Here is a 15,259-nt window from a genome sequence, read left to right as displayed (position 1 = left end):
GCTTCCTCAGGATCCCCTGCTGCTGGCCGAATCAGATTCTCTAATCTGAAGTGGCTTCCTGCAGTTCGGCCCCATTATATCCTATGGGCCATTGAAGTCAATGGCGAAAACATAGGGTATATTCTGGGGGCTGGAGGGGAGGGGGTTTGAGGGAGAGGCTCCAAAATCGCAGGGTAGCTGCTGGAGCCTTTACTTTTTTCCCACCATAGAGAACAATGGAGGGGATGGGGGGGAACCTGTTTGGGGGCCTGTAGAATTTGACCCCCTGGTTCAATGTTCCTGAAACATGGCAGGTATCTTGGGGAGAGGCTCCAGCAGCTACCCTGTGATTTTGGAGCCTCTCCCTCAAACCCCATCTCCTCCAGCCCCCAGACTATACCCTATGTTTTCACCATTGACTTCAATGGCCCATAGAATATAAAGGGGCCGAAATTGACATTTGGCTGGCCCTTTTTCAGGCCCGGCATTCTAGCGCAGAGCCTGAAGAAGGAGGGGAGGGGGGCGGCTCTGCAGGCCGTTTTTCAGGCACGGAGTCCGGGGCTCAGGGAGGCACACCCTCAATACATTAATAGCCATTAGATCCACCTCTTTGTATGCATGCAGGGCATGCAGCTGTTGAAAGGGGATACTGCCAGGCCTTATCACAGATCAGAAGTGTTAGAAAATAAATTTCTTTTTGTTTAGCTTGTTTTATGAACTTTAATTACATTAGTCTATTACTTGTGCTCTTTACCTCATTAACTTAAGGTGGCAGGATTGTGAATATGACAAGCATAAATATGCATGAGATGTAAAGGATTGAATTTATACGTTGTCTTACTTTCTTAAATGGAAACATCTGGGAAAACATTTTCAAGTTCTGTACAAACATAACAGTCATCTTGCTTAATCCATCACTAAACGAGGATAAACTCAAATAGGTCATATATCATGTGGAAAATTGATGGCCTTGTTTTCATTGGTCAGGTACTATAACTGCAACAAATTAAATTATAAAGATTTTGAAGTCTAAACATATCCTAATATATATTTTTAGGGTAAAATTCAACTATTACTATTTCTCCTAAGAGAAATAGGCCCTTCCCCCGAAGCCATTAACTAAAAATCCATCTTGGAGCCTCTGCTTTGTAGCAAACAACACATCTGGAAACAGTAAGGCAAGGAAGGTATATGCCAGCCTCTGTGTGAGAGCTGTTTGTGATGACTGAAAAATATGTTGTCTGTTCAGAACCACAAAGGACACTCAGAGATAGGAATGCTGTTGACTTACAGGCCTCTTTTCCCTGCAGCATTTTAAAATTATTTAAATAAATTTAAATAATTATTTTAATGCTTTTTTTTTTGTCTGAGCTTAAAACTATGACTAAACAGTTTGAACCAGCTTAAGGCCCATGAAAACAGCACAACATTTCTGCAGTTACTGACAGTTTTTATGCTTTACCAGACAGTTAGAAGTTGCCATGAAGAAAATTCCTCTTTGAGTATGACCCACAATTCATATACAGGGCATAATATAGTCAAAGTTTGTAGTGATGTATTTATTTATTTACATTTAGCTTTCCTCTCCAGTGGGGACCCAGAGCAACTTACATGGTTCTCTTCTCCCCCATTTTATTCTTACAACAATACTGTGAGGTAGAATAGGCTGAGAGAGTGCCTGGCCCAAAGTCACCCAGTGAGTTTTCATGGCCCAAGTGGGGATTCAGACTTTGGTCTCCTAGTCTGACACTCTGACAACTACACCATGCCAGTTCTCACTCCAAACTTATTTACGTTGCTGTCAGTGGGAAGGTTAACCATGGGCTTAGCTCATTTCATTCATTCATCAAAGCTTATTCCACTTATTAAATCAATTAATGCAAATGTTCTTGTGTTAATTTTAGATGGATCATGATTATAGACCTTATTGTGGGTTAAGACATTTCGCTTGATTTCTTCTCTCTGAATTAACAAAGCATTGGTCCTTTCACTGGTTCAGCAAAGCCTGAGCAAATCATCCCACTTCTGTTTGTGGGTGCTGGATTATGTAACAGAGCTAAAGTTGAGGCCTGCCACATGTGTCACTTCTACAGAGAGAATAGTCTCAGTGTAGATAAAAGCAAGTAACCTGAACAAGTTCCAAGACATTCAGCAATACAGGTTCTGAACCACTTGATATCTAGAGAATCGTAAATCTTAATAGAATAGCTAGATTCAAGTCCAGTCAGGTCTGATGAAGGCAGCTTTGACCCTCAAAAACTTATATCCCGAAGATCTTGTGGGTCTCTAAGGTGCTACTGAACTTGAATCCAGCTGCTGTACTGCAGACCAACACAGCTACCCTCTGAAACTATAATCTTAGTAGAAAATTGGCCTTTAAAATATTTGTGCACATGAAGCTGCCTTATATTGCATCAGGCCATTCATTTATCAAGGTCAGTAGTTCCACTCTGTTAGGCAGTGGTTCTTCAGGGTCTCAGGCAGAGGACTTTCATACCATCCAGTCTGCATCTTACTTCCTTAAACCAAAACATCTGGGAAAATATTTTCAAGTGCCTTACAAAAATAACCATCCTCTTGCTTAATCCATCACTAAACCAGGATAAGCTCAAACAAGTCATCTCCTTTTATTTAACTGGAGATTCCAGGGATTGAATGGGTCTTCAACATACAAAGCAGATTCTTTTACCATTGGCCCCTCCCCAAACATTTGAATGTCACATTTATTGTTACATTTGGGAGTGATGTGATCTGGGGGGGGGATATGCTTATCTGGTTTAAGGAGAAATCATAGCTATATATACCATATAGGTGATAAGCTTGTCACTACATAGAGAATTTCTGTCAGAAGATGGACCTCTGTTTTATTAAAATTAACTTCTTTATGCTTTATTTATTTTACTTTTATTTCTTTATTTTTAACGTAGAACATACAAAGACATAAAAAACCATGAATGTAGGCGGGAGAGAATTGAGATTAATACTTTCTAAAAAGAAAGGAAAATCATTGTAGGGCTATCTTTCGGCTGTGCTCCTGCAGAGTGCAGGGGTTTGGACTAGTTGACCTGCAAGGTCCCTTCCAACTCTAACATTCTATGATTCTATGATTTTGCCTTATTTATGTTTTCCAATACTTGCTATTGAACTGTTTCATCTTTTTAACTTTCTCTTTTACAGGATTATCTCTCCCTATAATAATTGAGTTTTCATCCTGCAACGTTCGATGCGCGCCCACAGTGTTTGGCCACAAGAACTGCCAGTCAGAAGACGCTGGCTGAGTTGGCTGGCTGCTTTGCGGAGTCCCGCCCATGTCAGCCCCAGCCAGTGTCTTTGGCTCACTCTGCTCTGGTCCTCAGACAGGACAGGATCGTCTGTAGGGAGCCGGGGAGCACTCCGGAGGCCATGGAGAGACATTTAAATGTCTCCCCGGGGCTTCTCTGGCTGGGCCGCTTCACCACAGAGTCGCCGTTTCACTCACCCTGTTTTGCCGCCGCCGTAGCCTCCAGCAGTCCTGCGGGTATGTCGCCTGCGTCTGCCCCTAGCTTTACTAGGCCTTGGGGCAGCCCGGCCTGCTTTGCCATGAGGGGGGAGGGCAGCAATGGGCCCCAACATGTCGCTTCTCCTGCCCGCCCAGCTTCAGAGGCTTTCGGGGGAAGCAGATGAGGGGCGGCAGCAGCAGTGCTCAGCCGGCCACCACGGCCCCTTTTTGCCGCTCCACCCCCCCAACTTCTGAGACTTCCAGGTGGAGCAGGCAAGGGGCAGCGGCGGCACTGAGCCCGTTCTCACTGTTAGATTGCCGCTAACAAAGATCTGGAGAGTGATTTCAGCAAGTGATTCAGCTTTATTGAGCCGCCGTAGCCTCCAGCAGTCCTGCGGGTATGTCGCCTGCGTCTGCCCCTAGCTTTACTATGCCTTGGGGCAGCCCGGCTTGCTTTGCCATGAGGGGGGAGGGCAGCAGTGGTCCCCAACATGTCGCTTCTCCTGCCCGCCCAGCTTCAGAGGCTTTCGCGGGGAGCAGATGAGGGGCGGCGGCAGCAGTGCTCAGCCAGCCACCATGGCCCCTTTTTTGCCGCTCCACCCCCCCAACTTCTGAGACTTCCAGGTGGAGCAGGCAAGGGGCGGCGGCACTGAGCTGGCCGCCATGGGCCCGTTCTCACTGCTCCACCCCCCAACTTCAGAGGCTTCTGGAGGGAGCAGGCAAGGGGCGGTAGTGGCGGCACTGAGCCTGCCGCCACGATCCCGTTTTCACCGCTCCACCCCCCCATCTTCACAACCTTTCGAGGGAGCAGGTGAGTGGCAGCAGCAGCAGCACTGAGCCGCCCGCTGCGGCCACGTTTTCCATGAAGTTGGAGCTGAAGTCGGTGCCCAGCAGACTCTGCAGCACCATGTCGTTCAGGTCCTTCCATTCTCTCTCCCCCCCCCACTTTCTCTCTCTCTCTCTCCCTCCCCCACCTGCCCCCTTCGCCAACCCGCCTGCCCAGCCAGACAGACTGGGGAAACTTTCTCCCTCTCCCCTTCCTTCCTTCACCCACCCACTCACCCACCCTACCTGTATAGGTGCTCGTTGTCTTCATCCACAACAGGCTTTGCTCCCTAGTTTAAATATATTACAGAAACAACAAAAAAAGAAAATTATTGTTTTATTTCCTCAAATTTCTAAATGTTGATAGTTATTAATCTATCATAGTTTTTAATCCAAGTATAGAATCTTAACCAAACTCTTTCAAATTGATCTTATGTTTGATTTTTCAGATAAAAGGTCAGTTTATCAATTTCTGCTGCTTCCAATATTTTGTTAATAGTTTCAGTTCTGGATGGGATTTCTGTTTTCTTCCAGTATTTGGCAAACAAGATTCTAGCTGAGATAATCACATGCAGTATGAAATGTAAATCATTTTTCTTACATTGTTCAGGAATAATGCTTAACAAAAATACTTCTGGAGTAAAGGGAATGAAATGTAAAAAAAAATTTTTTTGTATTACTTCATGTATCCATGCCCAGTATGCCTTAGCTTTTTCACATGTGAAAAAAATTCTTTATGCTTTATTAAACTACCCTAAATATCTCAATCAGATAGGATCTTAGAGTCTTTAGGACTGTATGGTTGTAGTGTCACTAAACAATGTTCACATTTCCTTACTTTTCAAGTCTGTAAGTTGTACATAAAATACATTTACAAAAGAATATGCAATACATGGAATAGTGGACACTGTGTATATTTGAATTACACATTGTTATGTACTGAACCTAAAGCCATTCACCAAGCTGTACCTAGAACGGGTTGAGCTTGCTTCTCTAGAACAATAGCTCACCTGGATCCAGGAACAAACCAATATATAAGCAGTGTAATGTAAATAGCCTATCATTGGGAGTGGGTGGGTGTTGGGTGTGGTGTTTGCACACTTTATAAGCAGGGTTCAAGCCCTGCTAGCTGTCCTTGTAGTTTGCTGAAATCACTTAATAAACTAGAGCTGATCACTGCAATGCGTCTAGAACCCAGTACTGAACACACATCATTTAATATGGCACATCATTTAATGATACATGAGCAAGTGTAAACTATACTGAAGTCCATTTTTAAAAAAAATGTATGGCAAAGATGAGCAGCAGCTGATCAGGAATAAAATCAGTATAATCAATATCCAAAGAAAGCCCAGCTGTCTAAAAGCCTAGATAGAAAGGACCAGGTGGATTTCCTCCGGAATGGAATGGAGAGCAAGAATCATAACTGGAAAAGTCCATTCTCCTTGAGTGGTCTCCGTTTGCCCAGCTGTTAGGACCTTGTGTTCCTGGGTTCATGTGGTTGAAGACACATGGTCTCTGACAGTGGAGCAAACATAGCAAAATCAGCCCCATAGCTGCTTCTGCTGGCAAAAAGGTGCAGGAGGAAATATTGAAGCCCTTCTTGCCTCATGTCACTGCTATGAACAAAATTGTCTCCATTCCTTTTAAGGTGAGTCCCCTGTTGAACATCTGTCTGTGAGTCTGGCTGGGGAATTCTAAGCCAGCTCACGTGTAATGGGACCCTCAGTCTAACCTACATCACAGGAATGTTGTGAGGATAAAATGGAGAGAAAGTGAGCTATACTAGCTACTTGGTTCCCCACAGAGGAGAAAGGCAGGCTATAAATAGAGTACATGCATAAACAGAAGAGTAAAGTCTGCTGAGGGAAAATTAGTAGAGCTTCTGCAATGGGAAGTCCTACCTCCCCAACCTTTTGGAGTTGTTGGAGAGGTTTAACAAGCTCATGGATAACAGAGATTGTATAGATAGACTTCTAAAAAGCTTTTGACCTACCTCAGCAAAAACTTCCAAGCAGGGGTCATTTCGTAGAAAAAGAGCTAGGGGAACTCATTAGCATAACTCATTAGCATACGCCACACCCCCTGACATCACCGGAAGTCATAAGGCCACACCTCCTGACATCACCGGAAATGTGTCATGAGGCCACACACCCCGCCCCCAACGGTCCCGGCCGCCGGTGCCGGCCTTGCAGCTCCACTGCCGAGCCCCATGAGGGGCCCGGGGGTAGACCTGCAAGGCCGGCAGGAGTGCAAGGAAGCCCCGCAAAGGCCCTCCCTGGCCCCAGGCAGGCAGGGGTTGGGAGAGGCAGGGAGGAAGCAACTTACCCTCCCTCTTCTCCTGCCTCCTCCTGGCTGAATGAGGGCCAGAAGTGGGGCGGCCGGAAGCAGGAGGCGGGGTTTCATCATGTGCCCCGCCCCCCGTACCTCACCCGGGGGAACTGTGTTCCCCCGCATTCCCCCCCGAAATGACCTCTGCTTCCAAGTAAGCTTCGCAGTCATGAGATAACAGATCAGGTCCTCACTAGGATTAAAATTAGTGTTAAATGACAGGAAGTACACATAGTTCTTGCAATGGAGGGAAATACTCAGTGGACTCAAGCAAAGAACAATATTGGGACAGGTGATATTTAATATTTTCATAAATGATCTGGAATTGGGGGTGAATAGTACAGCAGCTAGGTTTGCAGATGACAGCAATTTATTCAAGGTGGGGGAAAACAAACTGGATTGTGAAGAGCTCCAAGAGTATGCCTGCAAACTGAGTAAGTGGGCAACAATATGAAATTCAGTTTAAGTATGCTGATGAGATCTGAAGTAAAGTGGTGAGTGACAAAGATGGAAACATCGATTCAGTAAAAAAGGCAAATGTCATGCAGGGATTATTGCAAAACAGATTGAAAATAAAATGGCCAATATTCCAGAGCTCTTGTATAGGTCCTTTCCTATGAGCAAAGGCTAAAGCATTGGAGCTCTTTCTAAAGAAAAGACAACTAAGATGTGACATGAGATAGTTTTATAAAGTTATGCACAATGTCGACAAATTGGGGGGATTCCCCACCTCCCTTTCTCAGAATACGAGAGCTGGAGGGCAGCCAGTGGAGTTGATGGGTAATAGGTATGGGCCAGACAAATGACTAATTAAACTGTGGAATTTACTGCCAGTGGATGTAGTGATGGCCACTATCATAGATGGCTTTTAAAAAGTGATTATATGGAGCATACGACTTTAAATTAATTCTTGCAAATATTTTCCGAAGAAGGTATTTTACAGTAGAAGAAATCTGAGTCAGAGTCACTGTCCATCCTGAAACTTTCAAAGTGGATTTCAGTCTTATGGCCCCCATATGGAACTGCCCCCGAACTGCTCCACACAAAGCATTCCCAGGCAAAGGTGTAATATTGCTTACTTGTAGCATTTCCATGCCAATGACTGACAAGAACATTAAGAATAGCGTCTCTATGAAATAAGACTGATTCACATGAGAAGCATTTTATAGATAGCATGGCCTCCACATGGAGCTTCCATCTCACAGGAATCTCTATGAAGAGGTTGTACTGTTTTAATCAGTCCACCCAGGGCTTTTTTTGTAGAAAAAGCCCAGCAGGAACTCATTAGCATAATAGGCCACACCCAACAGCAGAAACTCATTAGCATATTAGGCCACACCCCTGACAGCACAGCTCATTGGCATATTAGGCCACACCCCCATGTTACCAGAAGTGTGCTCATCCAGCCACACCCACCTTTTGCTTCTTATTCTGTTTACCTTGTTTGTTGTCCAAACCCAGGGCTTTTTTGTAGCAGGAACTCCTTTGCATGTTAGGCCACACACCCCTAATGTAGCCAATCCTAATGAGTTTCTGCTGTTGGCTGTGGCCTATTATGCTAATGTGTTCCTGCTGGGTGTGGTCAACTTGGAAGCCAGCCGGAACTCCGTTCCTGTGCTTTCTTGCCCAAAAATAGCCCTGAGTCCACCGTGTTGTAGCTTTATTTAAACTACTGTATAGGTAAATTTAGTAGTTGCCCAGGAGTAAGCTAATCCAACCAGTCCCTGCAGTGTTAGCAGCCCCACAGGGGCAGTTCAGCCTGGACCCAACCAGAGACTGAAGCAATGACACATGCTGCTATAGCCATGTCCAAACCAAACTGATGATTCGGCTGTGACTTAGATTACATTGGTTCAGGCTGCCAGGGTCCATCTGAGACAGTAGCTCTCCAGGAACTTTCTCAATGCATTATATTACTGCTAAAATACATGTGTAACTAATAGGCCAATAAAGCAACCAAGGATTTGTTTATATTCTGAAAAACATATCTCATTTAAATCTAAACTGACGGGCCTTCAAGTAAGTGTGTTTAGGATCACAGCACTTGCTTAATCAAACTCTGAGAAGTTTGCATCCCCAAATATTTTCATACCTCCCAGGATTAGGAGTGTAGGTTAAACCACATTTCAAGAGTGCCACTGCACAGGTGTTTTAGTGCTATCTCTGTGCACTCAGCTTAGACCTGTGGTCATTTACTGAAAGCACCGAGGCGAAGCTGACATAAAACAGTGTCTGTCATCTCAAAGAAAACAACTTTATGTTGTGATGCATGCATGGCAACCCAGGAAGCTGGAAAGACAGACTAAACAGAGAGGGCAAAGAACATTCTCCTCTTTCATTTTAGAGAAACTGTTTCTCAGAGTTCTTCAAATTAAGCAAAGGTTGCAAAGGATTCTGTCAAATGGCTATTGCGAAGAATGACTCGAATAACAGGACTACTCGTGCAGGGCAGTCTGTTGCAGAAAAAAATAAGGAGGAGTCATGGAGAGCCAGTTTGGTGTGGTGGTTAAGTGTGCGGACTCTAATATGGGAGAACCGGGTTTGATTCTCCACTCCTCCACTTGCACCTGCTGATGTGACCTTGGGTCAGTCACAAGCTCTGGCACAGCTGTCCTTGAAAAAGAGCAGTTTGTGTCAGAGCTCTCTCAGCCCCACCCACCTCACAGGGTGTCTGTTGTGGGGAGGGGAAGGGAAAGGAGTTTGTAAGCCACTCTGAGACTCCAAGTGAAGGGCGGGGTATAAAACCAATCTCTTCTTCTTCTTCACCTAAAGATGAACACTTCTTAAATTAGGGTTGCCAACCTCCAGGGAGAACCTGGAGATCTCCCACTATTACAATGGAAAGGTGGACTCTATGGCATTATATCCTGTGGATGTCCTTCCCCTCCCCAAACCTTCTCCAGGCTCCACCCCCAAATCTCCAGGTATTTCCCAACTCAGAGCTGGCAACCCTATCTTAATTCCAAAATGCATGTTCATAGACTTCTTCACACCCACTTCTTCATGCCCATCTGAAGGTCTAGTAGTCTGCAAAAGTTTATGCTAAAATAAGGTGCCACAATACTCTTGTTTATTTCAGCTATCCCAATCACCACAAAAGACCTACTAAATAGATGAAAAGGACCGTTTCATTTTCAAAGTAAACAAGAAAAGCCTGCAGGCCTGTTTGAGGAGCAACTATTTCCCATCAGTGGCAGCACTCTTACCACTTGCTTTCCCCACATTAGTTTGTTGATGGCAGCTATATTTGTTGTTTGATGACCAGTATTTAAATCTTTTATAGAACTGATGGTTTTCTGTTGCTTTGTTTTTTGGGGGGGGTATATTCTAAACTGCTTTTTGTCTTCATTGAGGGGAGAACCTACCATGACCTAGAAGCCCTTTGCAGGCTCATTGAATTCACTGAGAGGTAGAGTCTTTTCCCGTTTAATTTGTTAGCAAGCCATTCATTTGCTCCATGGATGATTGCTGATCACTTTCAGATTTTGAAACAATCTCATTATTAATGAAATAAAGTGTCTGGAATATAGTTACTACAAAGTATCTTTGTAGCCTGAGGGCTATTTGTTTTAACTCTGCAGGCTGCAAGCCTCCACTATCTGGTATCTCTTATTTACATATGTCATTGAAGAAGAAGGGTTTGAAGTACTAGTGAAAGGGCAGGCATTAATTGAATCTAATGGGGTATTTTAAAAATGCTATTATGGTCTCAGAACATTTGTCATGTCTTGCCTACATTTGTGCAAGAACACACCACTCAAGTGAAGGTGATGCATTCAGAAGCTGGCTCCCTTGATATGTTTTCTGCCAATCAGGAGCTGCATACGTGAGGCTACATCACTGTGCCCAGAGCCCCTAGTTGCTGAGTACCCATTGCCACATCCAGAAGGAAGCATGCAGCTGAAGTCAGAGGGCCAGCATTGTCAACTGTGGCAGTACTAATGCCTTGTTCAGATGATAAAGAACTTGGCCCCCCCTCCATAAAAATGAAAAGGACTGGCAGAGTTGACAGTGGTAACCCACTAATCAGGTGGTAGGTACATACAGGCCCCTGCCACACGGTGGGGGGGGGACACGTGCAAAGTATGGCTTTTTAAAGCCACACCAAAAGAGACACGTGGCGGCGGGATCACATAGATCCCCTGAGCCGCCTCGCACTTCCTCTCTGGCACGATCAGATGCCGGGGGGAAGCCACTTACAGGGAAGCGAGGCAGCCGAACTGTGCATGTGTGAGCATGCGCAGTTCGGCCGGGAGCCAGGATTGCTACGAACGAAGAGCGCACCGGCGATCCCACGGCCGCGCTTGATGTGGCGTCCCAGGTAAGTCCTCCTCTGGGAGTGCTTCTTTTTTCAGCGCGTTACTGGCCTGAAGGGACGGATCGGGGACGGGTGCGAGCCAATTTCCAGATGTTGCGGTGTGCTCGCGCCCGTTTGCTGCGCCCCTGATCCGTCCCTCTCCCGGGCCAAAATCTCCCGTGTGACTGGGGCCACAGACAGAGGCATGCAACCTACTTGGGATTGGACCTTGGTCTAGAGGATGCATGCCAGGAAATCTCAACTTGCTTAACAGTACAGTCGTAAACAGTTACACCCTTTTAAGCTCATTAGTCAACAGGCTTAGAAGGGTGAACTCTACTAAGGATTGTACTAAAGTTACAGTGACACCAAGTGAGAAGTCTAGAATGCCTTACTGATCCTGCTGACTTGAAAAGGATACTTGGCTTCACGGTTTTGCTTGGCCGTTTGTTCATTTCACTGGTCTTAGATGAGTTGCCCTCTTAGAACCTCAGTTCATTCTTGGTAAAATGAAGGGAAAATTATCTCCCACACAGGGCTCTTTGGAAGTGACTAACATAGAGACGTAAATTTACTTTAAAATGCTGAAGATAATGAATAAATATTACCTTACTGACATCTGAAGTAGCATCGTTTGAAAAAGTACACATGAACAAAGTTACACATGAAGCTGCCTTGCACTGAATCAGACCATCGGTCCGTCAAGGTCAGTACTGTCTCCTCAAACTGGTAGTGCTCTTCAGTGTCTCAAAGTAGTGAGCTTTTACATCACGTACCAGATTATCCTTCTATCTGGAGATGCCGGGGATTGAAAGTGGGACTTTTTGCATGTCAAGCAGATGCTCTACCACTGAGCAACAACCTCCTCCCCAAAACCTGAAGCAACAGTGTTGTCCAGCAAATCTGCTCCACAACTACTAAACCCATTATCTGGGGCCTAAATGTGCCCTTGGACAGAGGATTACAAAGGTACAAGAGAGTACTCTAGTGTGGTGTAGTCCTCCGTGTGTTACACTATGGAAATCTCCTCTCAGTCATCAAGCTCAGTGGGTTACCCTGGGCCTGTCACACTTCTTTTTAAGTCTAAGCTACTGCACAGGGTTGTTATGAGGATAAAATGGAAGCAAGCATGCTATGCTGAGTTTCTTGGGTGAGATACAAAGACTGTCCATCCTGCACTCAGAATCTAAAGGTTGACCAGTTTATCTTTCAATGTTCAAGGGCTCTTTTCCAGAGTTCCTGAATTTAAGGGCCACCTCATAGTGATGGGTCTTCTAAATGTACATAACTCTGTGCCTGTGGGGTGGGGAGTTTATCCACGTTAATCACAAGGTGTGAAATCGGCACATCTATGTGTTCTTCATTATATCAGTTTGGGGCATACTCTTCACCTCTGCATAGCATGTGTAAACAGATTCTGGGTAGCGTGTATAAAGGCCACGAATCCTCTACTGGGTGCTCCTAGTCTTCTCTTTCACGGCTCATTCCAGCGGGCTGCACGCGTCTGCCCAGCAGCAGAAGAGGCTGCTGTCTCATCGGTCTTTCTGAAGTGAGTGAGCACACCTCCCCCCCCCTTCCTTATCTAGGGAGGAAATGGTTAAGGAACTTCGCACTCTCTTTTTTTGGCCGGACCCGGGAGGCCGTCTGCGAGCTTTCACATTGGCCGGGGCTCCGCTCGGGCTGGAGGTTTCAGTCTTCCCAGTCGGGGGAGGGGGGGGTGGATGATGAGACGGCGGAGGTGGAGAGTCTGAATCCCAGCCCGCCAGACGGAGGCAGGCGGACTTGCGAAGAGTTCTTTTGGTGTTTTTCGCCCCCTAGGAAACCCAGCCCGCCAGACACGGAAAGATTCCCTTCAAACTCGCGGCGCGTCTCTCCCACACAGCCTCCCATGCTCCGAAGTGGAAGTGGCGTGGGACCCCTTTCACGGTACAGCCGACGCAGTTCTCTCTTTTTCCCGGGCGAGAAACGGTGGGTGGACGGAGCCGCGTGTCTGGCTCGAGCACTTCGCTTGGTCTGGCGCGCTGGAGGGGGGCGAGGCGGAATATTTCAAGCGGGCAGCGGCGGCGGCGGCGCCTGTTCGCCTACTTGCGAGGCAGGGAGAAAGCGCGCGTTGCTGGGGGCGCCGCTCAGAGAGCGAGGGCAGCCCTCCCTTCTGCCTGCTGGAGCGGGAGAAGAGAAGGCGGACGGGCCGTCCTCAAGCCAACCGAGGAGCTCTCTTTGCTTTGTGCGCAGCGTCTGCCCAGAGGCAGGAGAGCCGCGAGCGCGCGCTCCCACGCCCACTCCCCCTCGAGGCAAAGCACTAAGCAGCCGCCGGGGGCTGAGATTGGGAGCCGGGGAGGGGGCGACGTCACCCTTTCCCCTCTTGCCCTTCGTCGGGGGGGGGGGGGGGGGGCTTGGAGAAGTGGAAGAGACCGCGGGCCCGGATCAGCCTGGAGACAGCAGGCGAGGGCTGAGGTAGTGCCCGCTAAAATATTCTGCTGAAATGACTGGATCCCGCCTAGTAAGCCCCAGTTTAGCATGGAGGAGTCCTGACAACTTTGTATAGAGAGTCGTGATAACTTAGACTGTTCTTTTGTAGGCCTCGTAGTAACAGAACTTCAACTCCATGTGCATCAAGCTAATTCTAAATGTCGGGATTTAAACCAACTTGACTTTTTTTTGTCCTAAAAAGTTTTTTCCCCTCCTTTAAATGGAAGTAAATCTCACTTTGACTGCATTCCAAAACTAACACAACTAGAGATTAGTCTGGTTGAGATCAATTATAAAGAGTTTGTCTCAATCTGGGAAAATTTACTTTGCATTTTAAGTAATGGAGTAGAGCTTGGTCACAACTGATTTAAATGCTGTTGGTTTCGGGGCTGTTGATTTTGTTTCCCAGTTCTTTGCATGTTTTCTTAGAAATAAATCCTATTGAATTGAATGAGACTCACTCCCTTGCACACAAGGTTGCGACCATGCAATCTGATCCTATGCACATGTACTGAGAAGTATGTCCCACTTATGTACCTTTGATTGCAGCAAATTATTTTCTGAGTTGCCACCAGTTTTTTCAGGGTCAGATTGCTAACCTCATTGAACTCTAATGCAAGGAAAGTTATAGTTGATTTCAATCCATCCAAAATCACTTTAAGGTACTTACCCAGATCATAGTCTGAGCATAGAAATTTGAGAAAATTCTCAGTATCCATGTGAAATGTTGGTCATAATAGAAACCTAATATTTTCCTACCGTTTTCCAAAACACACACACACCTTGAACCATCGGAACCTATGCAGAAGAAGCCATAATGCTGTCAGTGGGGTCTGTGGACATTGTCGCCTGAAGTAGAAGAAGTTGGTGTGAGGCTTGCAGAAAAGGAGATGTAGGGGAGTACAGAAGAAGGAAAAAACATGACACAGGCAAGAAGAGATTAAACAAAAGTATGGGGTCTAAAACTTGGTTGGAAGATAGCACTCTGGTAGCTCTGGATCATGTTAAAATTTCCACATCTGGCTTTTAGAGTCAGGTAATCCCCCTTCTTTATGCCCTACTTTCTATAATGACAAACAGTCTAGATGTACTGAGACAGGGTGCTTAAAGCCTTATTAGGGCACGTTTTTGAAAACTTATTTACTTGTTAGAGATTCTTACTCACTTTTCTCTCCAATGGTGACCCAACACGGTTTACATTGTTATCCTCTTCTCCATTTTATCCTCACAACTATAGTCTTTTGAGTTAAGTTAGTCCGAGAACTGGCCACAAGTCACCCAGCAAGCTTCCTTGGAAGAGCAGAAATTCAAACCTGGGTCTCCCACTTCCTAGTCCAGCACTCTAACCATTATACCACTTAGGTTCCTGTTATCTAAGGCACTTAACTATTTTTCCCCCAGAGAAGCTAACATGAAAAGAACTGCTGAATCTTTAATACTTTCTGTTTTCCACTATGACTATACTTTAATACTTTCTGTTTTCAACTATGGCTAGTGTCCTGTTATCCCCAAATGCATACTCATAGGAGGATTTCTGAGCTATTGTTTATATTGCAATAAATTCTTGTTATTTTTTATATTATCATGGGACTTTTGTGGCGACTTGGGAACTTGGACAGTTTTCCAAGGGGCTGCTAAGCAAGTGGCGACTTGGGAACTTGGACAGTTTTCCTGATGATTCCAAGGGGCTGCTAAGCAGGAGTATGGCACTGATTTTCCTTTGGAGAGGGCAAAACTTCTGCACTGGAGCACATGCTTTGCAGGCACAAGGTCCAGGGTTCAATCCCAGGCATCTCCTGTTAGAGGCTCTTAGGTATGAAAGATCTGAGAGATCTGTCACAGGCTTTGCAGAAGCTCTGACTCACCCAGAGAGAAAGTAT

This window comes from Gekko japonicus, unplaced genomic scaffold, assembly GCF_001447785.1.
Source record: "Gekko japonicus isolate JY-2015 unplaced genomic scaffold, Gekko_japonicus_V1.1 scaffold148, whole genome shotgun sequence".
Lineage (NCBI taxonomy): Eukaryota > Metazoa > Chordata > Lepidosauria > Squamata > Gekkonidae > Gekko > Gekko japonicus.
This window is presented reverse-complemented; position numbering follows the sequence as displayed.